We start from the raw sequence: 12,298 nt of genomic DNA on the forward strand, positions 1-12,298 counted from the left end.
GCCACAACTGATCATCAAGTTTTGTATTGAGGGACTTCCACCGTAAAAACATGGCCTGGGAGAGCAGAACATGCTGTGTAGACCAAGGAGCATTAACATATACCATGCATGCTTAGTAAATGCCTCTTAAATCGAGGGTATATTAGCTAGTTTTTCTTTACAAAAAGCACCAATTGGCAACATAATGTATTTACTTTTATCTGAGTGAAGGACTCTCTGTTCTCTCTCTTTTAAGGGAGAAGAATCGTGTAGCCCACAGTGTACACCATCTTGCTCAGTGAAATGTGGTCAGTGTACTTGGATTTCATCCTCTTCATGAACAGTCACGGTTGATGTGCTGTATTTATACCCCTGACTTACAATACGTTGGTGTGTTTGTGTGTGCACCTGTATAGTTTTCCTGGCATGCTTCCTTGCATTCTCATCTACAATTGTTTTTTCTTGTTTCGGGGCAGTTGGCGGAGACAGAACCATCAGCCTCATTAGACTGTTAAAACATTAGGGCTATTTTCGAATGCACTTTCTAATTTCTCGACAGAGGCCCCCGTTTCCTCATTTCCTCTGTTCGTCAGACGTGCGCACTGCTCAGCAATGTTATGATTCCGTGTGCAAATTAAACAGGTTGAGCCTGATGTCTGTTCACGCAATCAGGTTGCACTTTCAATCCCCTGTCCTTCTGCATATATTTCCTCACTGATCACGCTCTTCTGTTCTGCGAAGTAGCACTTCATCTGCAACCGATACCCCGGGCTTCCCGCCTGCCTTTCCCATCACAGGCAAGCATGTCTTTTGCAGGTCCTGTGAATGGTGAACAGGGGTTCGCTAATTGAAGCCTGTTCTTGGCACACACGAACTGCTCGGAAGTATGTGGTTTGTTGATGACAGAAACAGACCTGCTTTGTGCAGATCCCATTGTGTAAAATTACTGAGCATTTGCTGACCTGTAGGCATTGGATTGTGTTTTGTGGCTTCAAAATGCCCTTTGGTTCATGATTTGATAATTTGGTTCTACTCATGTGACAGCTAACTTCAAGTTAAACTGCACTCAAAGATTCTCCCAGTCTCTGAGTGCTGCTCTGGAGCCTGTGTCATGTCCAATCCAGTGTCTTTGATCATTGGGCCTGCACACAAGCCTTGTTTCAAGTTGTGCTGTCTGGACAAAGTAATATTTAACCGCCTCCAAACCCCCAAATACAGTGTCCCAGGGGCGAAACAGGCATGCGCGCCCACTTTGTGCACTCCCGGGCACTTTAATATATTACAGAAGGGGCTGCAGACGCTTGTACATCCCCTGCTATAATAGTGATAGCACTTGTGCACATGTAGCGCCAGCGCTATCGTTACAGAGTGTACCCTCATTTGCATGGGGGTGTGGCCTGCACTAAAATCACCAAGACGGAGAAGAGGCCAACAAGTCCTTAGATGGTGCACTGGAAGTGTGCCACAAAAAGGTGGTGCCCTGTTAGTGCACCCCCTAAGGGCAACCCAGTCAAATGGTCCAAGGGCGTCCCATGGACCACCCCTTATATTCCCCTGAAGTTGTGTGCAGTCACTCACTACACCTGCCTGCAGGGGGACCTTGTACCCTCTTGAAAGAGCAGGCAGGTGCCACCTGAACAGTGAAATACAGAACAGCTCGTAAACAGCTGCTCTGTGGTTCCCTTGAATGCGCTGCCCTTAGGGCCGCACAAAATTGCGGTTGCCCTGAGGGCAGCGTATTCATCACAATAGGGTGCATTTTCTCTGTTTGCAGCCGGTGCCCCTGTTTCAAGTTCAAGTTCAAGTTCAAGTTTAAGTAATTGGTATAGCGCACTACTCACTCAGAGGGTCTCAAGGCGCTTGGGGGAGGGGGGGGACTTTACTTATCGAATATCCAAGTTTGTAGTTGCTTTCTGAAGGAGAGGTGGTTCTGTGTAAGGCGGAGGTGGGTGGGGAGAGAATTCCAGGTTTTGGCCGCTAAGTAGGAGAAGGATCTTCCCCCCATGGTGGATCTATGAATGCACGGAATTGCGGCGAGGGCTTGATTGGACGATCGTAGATGGCGGGTGGGGGTGTAGAAGGACAGTCGCGTGTTGAGGCATTCGGGTCCTAGGTCGTAAATATGTACCGTGGTTATAAAAGGGAACATGTCCACTATAAGCAACACAGGCCCTTGTGTCCCCCCGCAGGTGAGGCCCTAAGCAGCAGCCTAGTGTATCCTCATCTTAGAACTAGACCTGCTTAGACAAAACCATGAACTTCCCTTTTCATGAAACAAGTGCCTTAATAAAAGAACTGCCACCTTGAGAAATGCCATACCATTATGTATGTTGAACTCAGCGAGCTGTGCCTTCCTCTCTGCCTACCTTCATCCCAACTGTACTCGCTGCTGTAGGTAAAGTCCAATGGCTCCTCTCAGAGATGCACTGATATATTCTTCTAGACGAGAGAAGCTATTTTGTGGGGGAAATTCTAGAGAGTAACTGTACCTTGATGGTACTCATGCACTAAATCTATATGACGTCTGACACTCTCATAAAGGCACCAGGGCCCATACCATGATGGGATTTTCTGGTAGTGCGGAGCCGAGCACCTGTTTCATCTGCCTGCAGGGGATACAATGGATGTATTGTACCAGTTATCCCTCTGAGTTACTGCTTTCATTTGAACAGCACAGCACAGAAACAGAGTAAGGCAAACCGTGTCCACTGTTTTCGAGGTGTATTGTCTGAAAATAAAGTACTAATTGAGCGAAATATAGGATTAAATGAATTCACTTTAGGGCCCTGCAGGTACATAACACAGGCGCTGGCTCCAGGCTGATCCACACAAGCACATAATGAAATGACCCCAAGACCTAAGGTAATACCAAACAATATCTGTTCACAATAAGAGGACAAAGTTCCTATACCAGGGTACAAAAGTTACCCACGTATCTGAGTGCAAATAGTCACCCATGCATTAAAACAATAGTCAAGGCGTTTACACACGCGCCATTGCATCCATTGTCATACCAACGTCAAGAAACGTACAAGAACACCTCGATGTTTCTTACTATGTCCAGTAAAATAAGCGATTGAAGACAAAAGTAAAATTACCACCCTGTCTCTCAAATCCTTCTTCACTCAAAATTCGTGGAAGGTGAGCTCTTCGCCTGGTTACAGTACATCTCCTCATGCATCTTACTTGACCCCTTTTATTCTAGCTTTCACCGCATCCACTGAACCTAGTCAGCTCTCTCATGCAACTTTGATTTTGCAATCTCTGCACACCTTATTGGTTTCATAATCATTCCGTGTTCTCCTTGACCATATTGTCCATAACCCAGTAAGTTGCTGACACGTTTTGGGCTGGGGGAGGAGGTGACGTGCAATGGTTTCTCCCTGCTGCCTGCTCGTTGGTGCATTAATGGTTGAGTTTGGTTGATGAAATCACAGGATCAACAGTAGAGTGTCGGTCCCAGGGTGTGGCTGGTACAAGAATAAGTACAAGCTCCAGTTTCCACTCCTGTGTCTTGTGTTTAATTACTCTACCCGCAGTCCTGGCTCTCCACACGACACAGCAGACCCAAAAGCAATATTTGACCCAGTTGACAGCACCATTTTTCTCAACACTCCTACCTAACTTGGTATTGATGGCACAGCTCTTGAGTGACTTACTCCTACCTCAATTACCACACTTTTGAAGGCTTCTGGTTCTAGGCTCTATCCTAACCACGCCCACTGTGTGGGCAATAAACAGGCTCAATACAGGATTCTAAATTTTTCTCAATCTACATGACCCTGTACTTGAAGATCCTCATTCATCACATCTGTGTTGATGACAGGCACATGTTCTTCTCTTTCCATTATCCACAAGCATTTGTCCCTCTATTTTTACAGTTGGCATGTAATTACAATGATAACCATAGGATTTTTAATATTCAACTCGCTCACTGAGGATCGCTCAAACTGGATCGCAGTCCATTGCTTTACACCCACTATTGCACTCTACACAGAAACTAGCCATACACAAATCAGTATTGGCTCTGCTCTAAAAGTATCAGTCCAGCCCAAACTTCCAGGCCTGGTCTCCTTCAGAGAGGCACACAAGAAACTCCAAACTCATTTCTACCTACTTAGACCCCATCAATGAGGTAAAGCCTGAGTCCTGTGGTAATGTGAGAATGGGACCTACATCTGGATATTACCTTTGTAATTGGAGCACCCACTGCAACAAACAATAAGGTGGTGGAAGGAATGGTCGATTTAATCTCATCCATTGAAGATTTCTTAGGCACCTCTCAGTCCATCTTTTTTTGCCCACAAAGCCACTCTCGACAAAGACCAACCATATCCAAACCAGTCCTGATCTTGCTCCAGTAGAAACAGTCTATCCCACCAGATGGAAAGACAAGCAATGGTGACACCCACACATGTATTGTACAGGAGTTGCTGTGTTGCATTCTGGTTTGGCTGTTTTGTTGTGGTGCACCCTGTTATGTTTTAAATGTTTTCTGTATTGTTTTATGTATGTTACTGTGTTAAGTTCGGTTATTCAGCAAATGATGCTACATTTACAGCGAAAAACTGCACTTCCTTGAAAGTTCCTCTGGCCAGAAACCATTTATCATTGCCTAAGGTGGTAAAATAATGCTGCTGCCCAGCTCTTCAACTACTTAAAAACTACTCACCCCAAAACATTTCTGAGGGACATTATCTTAATAATTGGTCAAACAATCCCTGTTAAAGCATGTCGGCACACGCTAACAGGGTCTTTACAGTCAGCACATCAGTACTGCTGTCCCCTCCCACCACGCCCCCTACAGGGAAATAAATATACATAAGTTCTGTTGTGGTAACTCTGTGTTACAGCCTGCTACAGCCTGAGCTCTGCACTTCACTTTTGTGGATATGATGGTATCAAACTCTTTTGGGTGAAGGGATTCTGCCGACATTTCCTTTTTGATAATACATGTAATTGCCTTCACTGGGTGCCGAACTTCTCATTGGCTTGTGTTTACACATTAGGGGGTGTGTGCACACTCATGGTGGAAAGTCTGTGCCACGCCATTTTTATGTGTGCGTCTCACAGCGTGTAGTGTGTGCACATGCAGTGTAGTTGTATGCGCTATCCAGTGAATATGTGCAGGTTTCTTGTGTTAGTGGTGTGGAGAGATAATTCTGAAGTGCTGGTACTGGATGGAGTTGTGTGTCTGTAACTTTTTGGAGTTTGTGGCCTTTAGGTAACCCTACAAATGACATCTTGAGAGCTGCTGGTGACCCATGCACTTCTTTAGGGTCATGCAAAAGAAAGGCATTCTAATTCAATATTCGTCTGCCCTGTGCGGCCTCTTTCACAATCATGAGTTGTGTGCATGAGCAATTTAGTGTATGCTTGAGTGTGTGTTTGTGGGTGCACAGTCAACATGTTTCGCGTTTAAAAAAAGTCTTCTGAGCACTCCCTTAACTTTGCTAATTGTTCAAGAATGTTTTCTTAGGTCAACTTGATTTACTGTCATATATAGCTTCTCAAAAATGCATGCAAAGCATTACATTTGAAGTATAACGGGAGGGGAAACGATACCTCTCAAGTGACTAACAGCCAGATTCATCAATGTCCCAATTTGCGAGTCCTTAATAGCGATTATTAAGGAATCGCTATTAATGACTCGCAAAACGGGATTCATGTAGAAATCGCAATATTATTTGCGATTCCTACAGCTTCCTTATTTGCGATTAGCAAATTGCTAATCGCAAATAAGGATGCGATTTCAAGGGTGCCAGGGGTGTCCAAAGGACACCCTGTAGCACCCCTGAAATCTAAATGTAGACTGATGTTGCCCACACACATGTCCAAAGGACATGTGTGTGTGTAACATACAACTTAGAAAGATGCACTAAAGTGCATTTTTCAAATTTTTCGCTATTTACCACAAAGTCAGACTTCGCGGTAAATAGCGGCCAAAAATAGCGATTTCGCAATTCAAAAATGATTCATGAATTGCATTTAGGGAATCTCAAATAGAGATTCCTTAAATGCAATTATTTAGCAATTTTGCATTTTGCGATTTTTGCATTTGGGATGATGAATCCCAAATGCAAAAATTGCGCTCGTAAAGGGCCAGATTCTCAGAATCTGGCCCTTTGCGAGCCGATTTTTCAATGATGAATCTGGCTGTAAATGCACAATGTGAGATCAGGAAATCTGTGATCAAGACTGGCTTCCCTGCGTGACCAAACCGTGTGATTCCAGGTAAATTACATTATTACGTGCCTCCTTCTGATTCATCACATTTAAGTGCACCTTAAAATACACAATCTCAAGAGGTGTGCTGTACTAAAACTGTCTTGTCTTTGGATTAAAAGTCTATAATGTTACTCCGTCTACATTAACAACCCAGGCACCACATAGGAGGCACCTGGCAACTGACTTGCCTTTCGGTTCACTAATGTCATCGACGTCAGGGCATTGTGGGGGGCATGTTTTTTCTTCAGTTAATGTTTAGAAACTATCACTGCTCATCAATGCCATTCAATGCAGTGACATCATCGAATGTACTAAGGTGAACGTTTTTAGCAGTTCCAAACAAATACACCTTTTCTTGTTACAAGACAGTTGCTGCATGACTTGCATGCCACATAGTTTGGTGGCTCGGCTCGTGGTCTGGCTCTTAGAGCTGGGTGAGACCACTGGCTTGGCTGTGGCTGGGCTCTCCCTACAATTTGGTGGCTTGCCCTCCTCTACCCACAATGCTCAGCTAACTGTAATACAGCCCGAGGTAACACAAACCAGAGCTCTGCTCACACAGAAATAACAATGACATGACTTCCCTCTAAGTGCCCTTAAAGTCATATTACACTAGAATTTGATTGGCTGGGGCTGGCAGTCATGGGCGGCAAGCTATTTGAGAGATATAGCAATAAATCCCTCAAGGGTAGTCCTTGCCAACAAACCCTGCGGCCTTCATTCTCTGTTCATGTCCATTTCGAACATAATGTTAATGGAAGGGGCTTGAGCAAGTCAAATAACTGCAGGTCTGTTCTCAATACACTGCACCATGAGGCAGCTCGTGATGAGTCTGGCGTGGCAATATTGGCATTTTAAATTGTCCCCGGGGCGACCCGAGGGGATGATGGAGGACTAGCGTGTCATCAAAGACGCAGAGCGAGGTCAGAGTTTAAATTTTGACCCTGCCTCCCGGAAGATTAAGATCAGTTGACAGCAGACATGCTGTGCAAAAGAGAGACATTAAATTGCTTAAGCAAGGAAAGTCGTCACACTGTAATTCATACCCTGGACAAAGAGAACAAGCATTGGAAATGCAACAGGGCTACCATATGGATGAGTGAGAGCTATTGGCATTGTAAACGACAATGTCTTTTACCTATGCGTTATGGAGTGTATGAATGGGATGTATGACATTACAACGCATGCTTTTACCATGCATGCCTTTACATCGCAAGTTTTACAACGCATGCTTTTACAACGCATAGTGTTGAGGGGTGCTGGATAGTGAATAGTTTAATTTACTATTCCAACTCCAGTCCCTGTGGATAGTAGGGAAGGTGTTGGATAGTAAATTAAATCTATTCCCTATCCTAGAGCGCCCTCCAGCGCAATGCGTTGTAATGGCATGCGTTGTAATAGTTGCGTCGTAAAGGCTCTGCGTGGTAAAAGTTGCGTTGTAAAGGGTGTTCCCGTTATGAATGTGGTGGGTAGTGGAATTATGTGGCACGGTGTGCAGTGGAAATATGTGGGTAGTAATTATGTGGTATTGAGTACTCGAATGATGTGAGTGGGATTGTGTGTTATGGGGTGTACTTATGTGGAATGCGTTTTGTGTTGTGGAGCGGTATGTAGTGGAGTTTAATTATGTTTGTGTGCTATTGAATTGTGTCGTGTGCAACTGTGTGGATAGCTCTGCTTTTTTGGTGATGAAGAAAAAAACAAATAGGTAGGAGCAAAGCTCCAGATCTGTCTTTTTTGGGTCTTAAAAAAAGACAAAGGCAGCAAACATTTAACTCTTTCCCCACCAATAATATAATTAGGTTGCCTCTGTATAGTAGTTCTTTTAGTACTTCTCCCTGTAGCCAACTCCTGCTTTTCCAAGTGTCCACTGTCACCTAATGAAAACAGCAAAGTTGCTTTTAATAAAGAATTTCTATTTTTATTTCTCCATAGCTGCATGAAAGGGTGGGAAGGTAAGCGAGTGAAAGGATGGATGAGTGAAATGGTGGATGGGTGGGTGAGTGAAGGGGTGCATGGATACCTGCATCGATGTATAAGTGAAAGGATGGATGAATGAATGGATGGATGGCTGAATGGATGTGTGAAAGGGTGGATGGATGATGGGGGAAAATGGATTGAATAATGAGCGAAAGAATGGATGATGAGTGAAAGAGTAACTGAATGGATGGGTGAAAGGCTGGAAGGATGAACAGGTTGAATGAGTGGATGAATGGATGATGGATGTATGGATGGGGGAGTGAAAGGATGGGTATAAGGGCGGATGAATGAAAGAATAAATGAATGAGTGAAAGGGAGGACAGATGGGTGGCTGGGTGAAAGAGAGGACAGATGGATGAGTGAAGGTGTGAATGAATGGAAGGATGAGTGAGTAAAAGGGTGGATAGATGAGTGAAAGAATAAATGGATGGATGGATAGATGTATGAGTGAAATAGTGGATTGCAGGTGAGTGAAAGGATAAATGGATACATGCACAGAAGAATGATTGAATCAAGGTTGTATGAATGAAAGAGGAAGGATGGATGAATGAGCAGAAGGATGGATGGATGGGTGGAGAATGGATGGATGAGAAAAAGGATAGATGAATGAGTGAAAGGATGGATCGATGAGTGAAAGGGTAAATGGATCAATCAATGAGCGGATGGATGGATGACTGAGTGGAAGGTTGGATGGATGAGTGAACAGATGGATGGATGGATGAGTGAAAGAATGGCTGTAAGGATGGATGAGTGAAGGAATGGATAGATAAGTGAAAGAGAGAGTTGATCAATGGCTGGCTGGATGAAAGGGGGACAGATGGATTAATGGAACGGTGAATGAATGGAAGAATATCTGAAAGGGTAGCTGGATGAGTTAGTGAAAGGATGTATGAGTACAAAGGTAAAGGGATGGGTCAGCGGGTGATGGCTGAGTGAAAGGATGGATGGTTGAGTGAAAGGAAAGATGGATGGATGGATGAAGTGGATGGTTAGATAAGTGAAATGGTGGATGGATGAATCACTGAAATGATGGATGGATTGATGAATGAATGAACGGGTGAGTGGATAAGTGAAAGGACGGATGACTGATGGAAAGGAAGGGTTTGAGTTTTGAATAGGTTTACAGATAAATGAAGAGATTTGGATATGGGTGGGCGGAAGGTGTCAGACTGAATGTTGAATGAAAGACTGAATGGATGACACAGTGTAAGGATGAAATGGTGGATATCAGCAGGTGGATGGAATGAAGAAAAGATGAATGGATGGATGCTTGGGTGAAATAGACAAGCACGCTCTTCTGGGGGGGGGGGTCACAATGACTTTCTGTGCCTGCTTGGTGCATAAGATCTTTGGTTAAAAATGGGGGGTATTTTAATTTTAAGGCTGGCACTGCACATTTCATTTAAAGATAAATAAACAGTAAGTGTACATATTTTAAAAGCATACGTGCAATGAAAATAAAAATAAACCTATTATAATCTAGTGGACAGAAAAGTAATTCAGAAACATTTAAACAACTGGGCTCCATTTAAAACTAAAGAAAGAGTGGATTTTCATTGCATAAAAATTCACAAATTGAAATACGTTGCTGTCGGACACTGCCTGCAGTGAAAACGAACTCCGTCGGCTGAATGTGGAGAGCAAAAACATGTATATCAGAACACAAGCTGAGGCAGTAAACAATAAAAAAAAAGAGTCCTCTTAAACAACTGATAAAGAATGCCAGCGTACGGAAATTGTAATTGGCCGGTGCTCCTCAGCCTTGAACGGAAGTGAGCTATCGGCTGCTAGTACGAGTCATGATGCAGCAATTAAGAGGGAGAACTGAAGGGAACCTATGGCAAGCAGTAGGTGGAATAATATAGTGTAAGTGAATACAGCAGGTCTTGCATGCAGCGCATGTGCACTGTAGCTCGACCTAAAAAAGGTACAGGAAGAGCAGCACATCACAAAGGTGAGAAGGCTTAAACACAGATGAGATTAAAGTGACTGGGTGGACAAATCCTCCAAAGGGAAACTGAAGAAATTAATAAGATAGCACAAAGATGACAGAGGAGCAGAGAGCGAGGAAGAGAGGGCAATCGAATCCAAGGTTTATGACCTTAGTTTATCAGCGGGAAATGGAATGCATCGAATGATCACCCCATCTTAGGGTACAGGTAAAAAAAGCAAAGGACCAGAATGCAAAGGAGGTGTTATGAGAAAAGCAATAACTGAGAACAGTAGGAGAGAACACAGGATCTGTGTGGTCCTAGAGATAAAACTATTTCTGGGAAAATGGAGGGAAAAGACATTGACAAAATTGGATTAGACAATTGATTTCTGCCATTCTGCTTTATAATTTTGAGGAAACAAATTTAATAGAATGGAATTTTTCCAAACCCATTTCACCAAGACAAATGTTCTCCAAGGTCTCATAGAAGCTTATTTAGTATACTCATATGTCAGATATCCCAACATCATGTGCATTACTTTATCAAACAGGTCGCTACCATCTTATAACATTATGGTGCCTGAAATACTCAATCAGAGCTAAATATTTCTCCATCAACCCCAATACGCCTGCTGTAACTTTTACTGAAGTATTGTCATTTTTGTCATATACATCTAATCCTGCCAAAGGTCTCTGCTTACATACGACAACTGCCTTGAATAGGATGGCCGGCCTGTGCTTCCAATGTCCCTGCCAGTAACTGCTATGTACCAGATGTAAAAAATGAGGTACTATAGGAATCATGCAAGCAGACCATGGTAAGCACCACAGGTGAACTCGAAGAAAACCAAATGGTGCTGGCAGGCATCTTTAGTTGCACTGATTGTTTATGGTAGGTTTGCAGAGAGGATACATTCTTTTTGCAGTTAATGTTTCATATTTCTACTTTATTTTCTTAACCAACATTTTAAATGGGACCCCTATGAAGTGGCAGTGGTATGTTTAAACATAATGAAATTCAACACAGAAATGACATTTCACAAATAGGAAGTCTTGTTCGGCCTTGGACTGATGCGGTAAAATGCTGCAAAATTCCAGCTACCAAAGCACACAAGTTCACTTAATTTAAACAAAAATCTAAACCGAAATGCAATACCGTAAATAAACTATTTGAAATTGCCTCTGTTATTAGAAAAGCAATTGACTTGAGGACACTAGTCTATCTTTCGGCCTACAGGTGTCGCTTTTTTAAGTCGGACCCTGCACATACATAACATATTCCTGTACCCGGTGCCTCGCGTTCGTGCATCTCTGTGCGCACAGTAACATGTACAGAGGCAGTCAATTAGATTTTTATTTATTTATTTATTTATAATGGCATGTACGACACACTTGCGCTATGAGGCCCAACATAAACGCACAAGCAGGCCTCTTTTCGTTAAACAGACTAAATGAATGACATCCAAAATAAATGGTCAAAATGAAAATGAAATACTTATCAAAGAGCCATTACTAAGCAAGACATTTAGAGAACAATTAAATGCACAGTGTAAATGCTTTACGAAAATTAGCTTCTGGTCCAAGACCGACGACAGAAACAACCTCCCGTGCATTCATTTCCACAAGAGGACTCCCGCGTGGGAAAGAGGGCCTGGTGACCTCGAGGGAGGGCAGGTCAAGGGGGTTCCTCTGCTGAATGCACCAATTTGCCCAGGGCTGGCGGCCCCCTTTGCCTTAGTCTTGAGAACAGAAGAGCAGCTGAGTGGGTGGGAAAGGTGGTCTCTCCACGGGACCACCACTCACCTCAATATTTTTAAAAGAAAGGGGGCTACAGGCTTCAGATTGTCCAGTTCTACCTCTCAACTGTGTCAAACACATTAGTGACACCATTCAGAGCTGCCAACGAGAGCAGGCAAAACTCAGATATAACATCGCAAGAACCTAATTACCTTGCAAATTTGAAAATAATGCAGTTGTTTCATTGGCCTCTGAGAACATTTGGGGCGTTTTGTTCAATGTGCCGAGCTCAATAATAAGAAAGGCTCTGAAAAAAAACACACAAGTCGTGCAGCTTTCAAATCTGGAGGCGACAGACGCAGCATGGCTTATTTTGAATTTAACAATACGGCATATTTTCCATGACCAGCCATGCTAAATTACCTTTATCTTATATATGAG

This window comes from Lissotriton vulgaris, chromosome 8 (genome assembly GCF_964263255.1).
Source record: "Lissotriton vulgaris chromosome 8, aLisVul1.2, whole genome shotgun sequence".
Taxonomy (NCBI): domain Eukaryota; kingdom Metazoa; phylum Chordata; class Amphibia; order Caudata; family Salamandridae; genus Lissotriton; species Lissotriton vulgaris.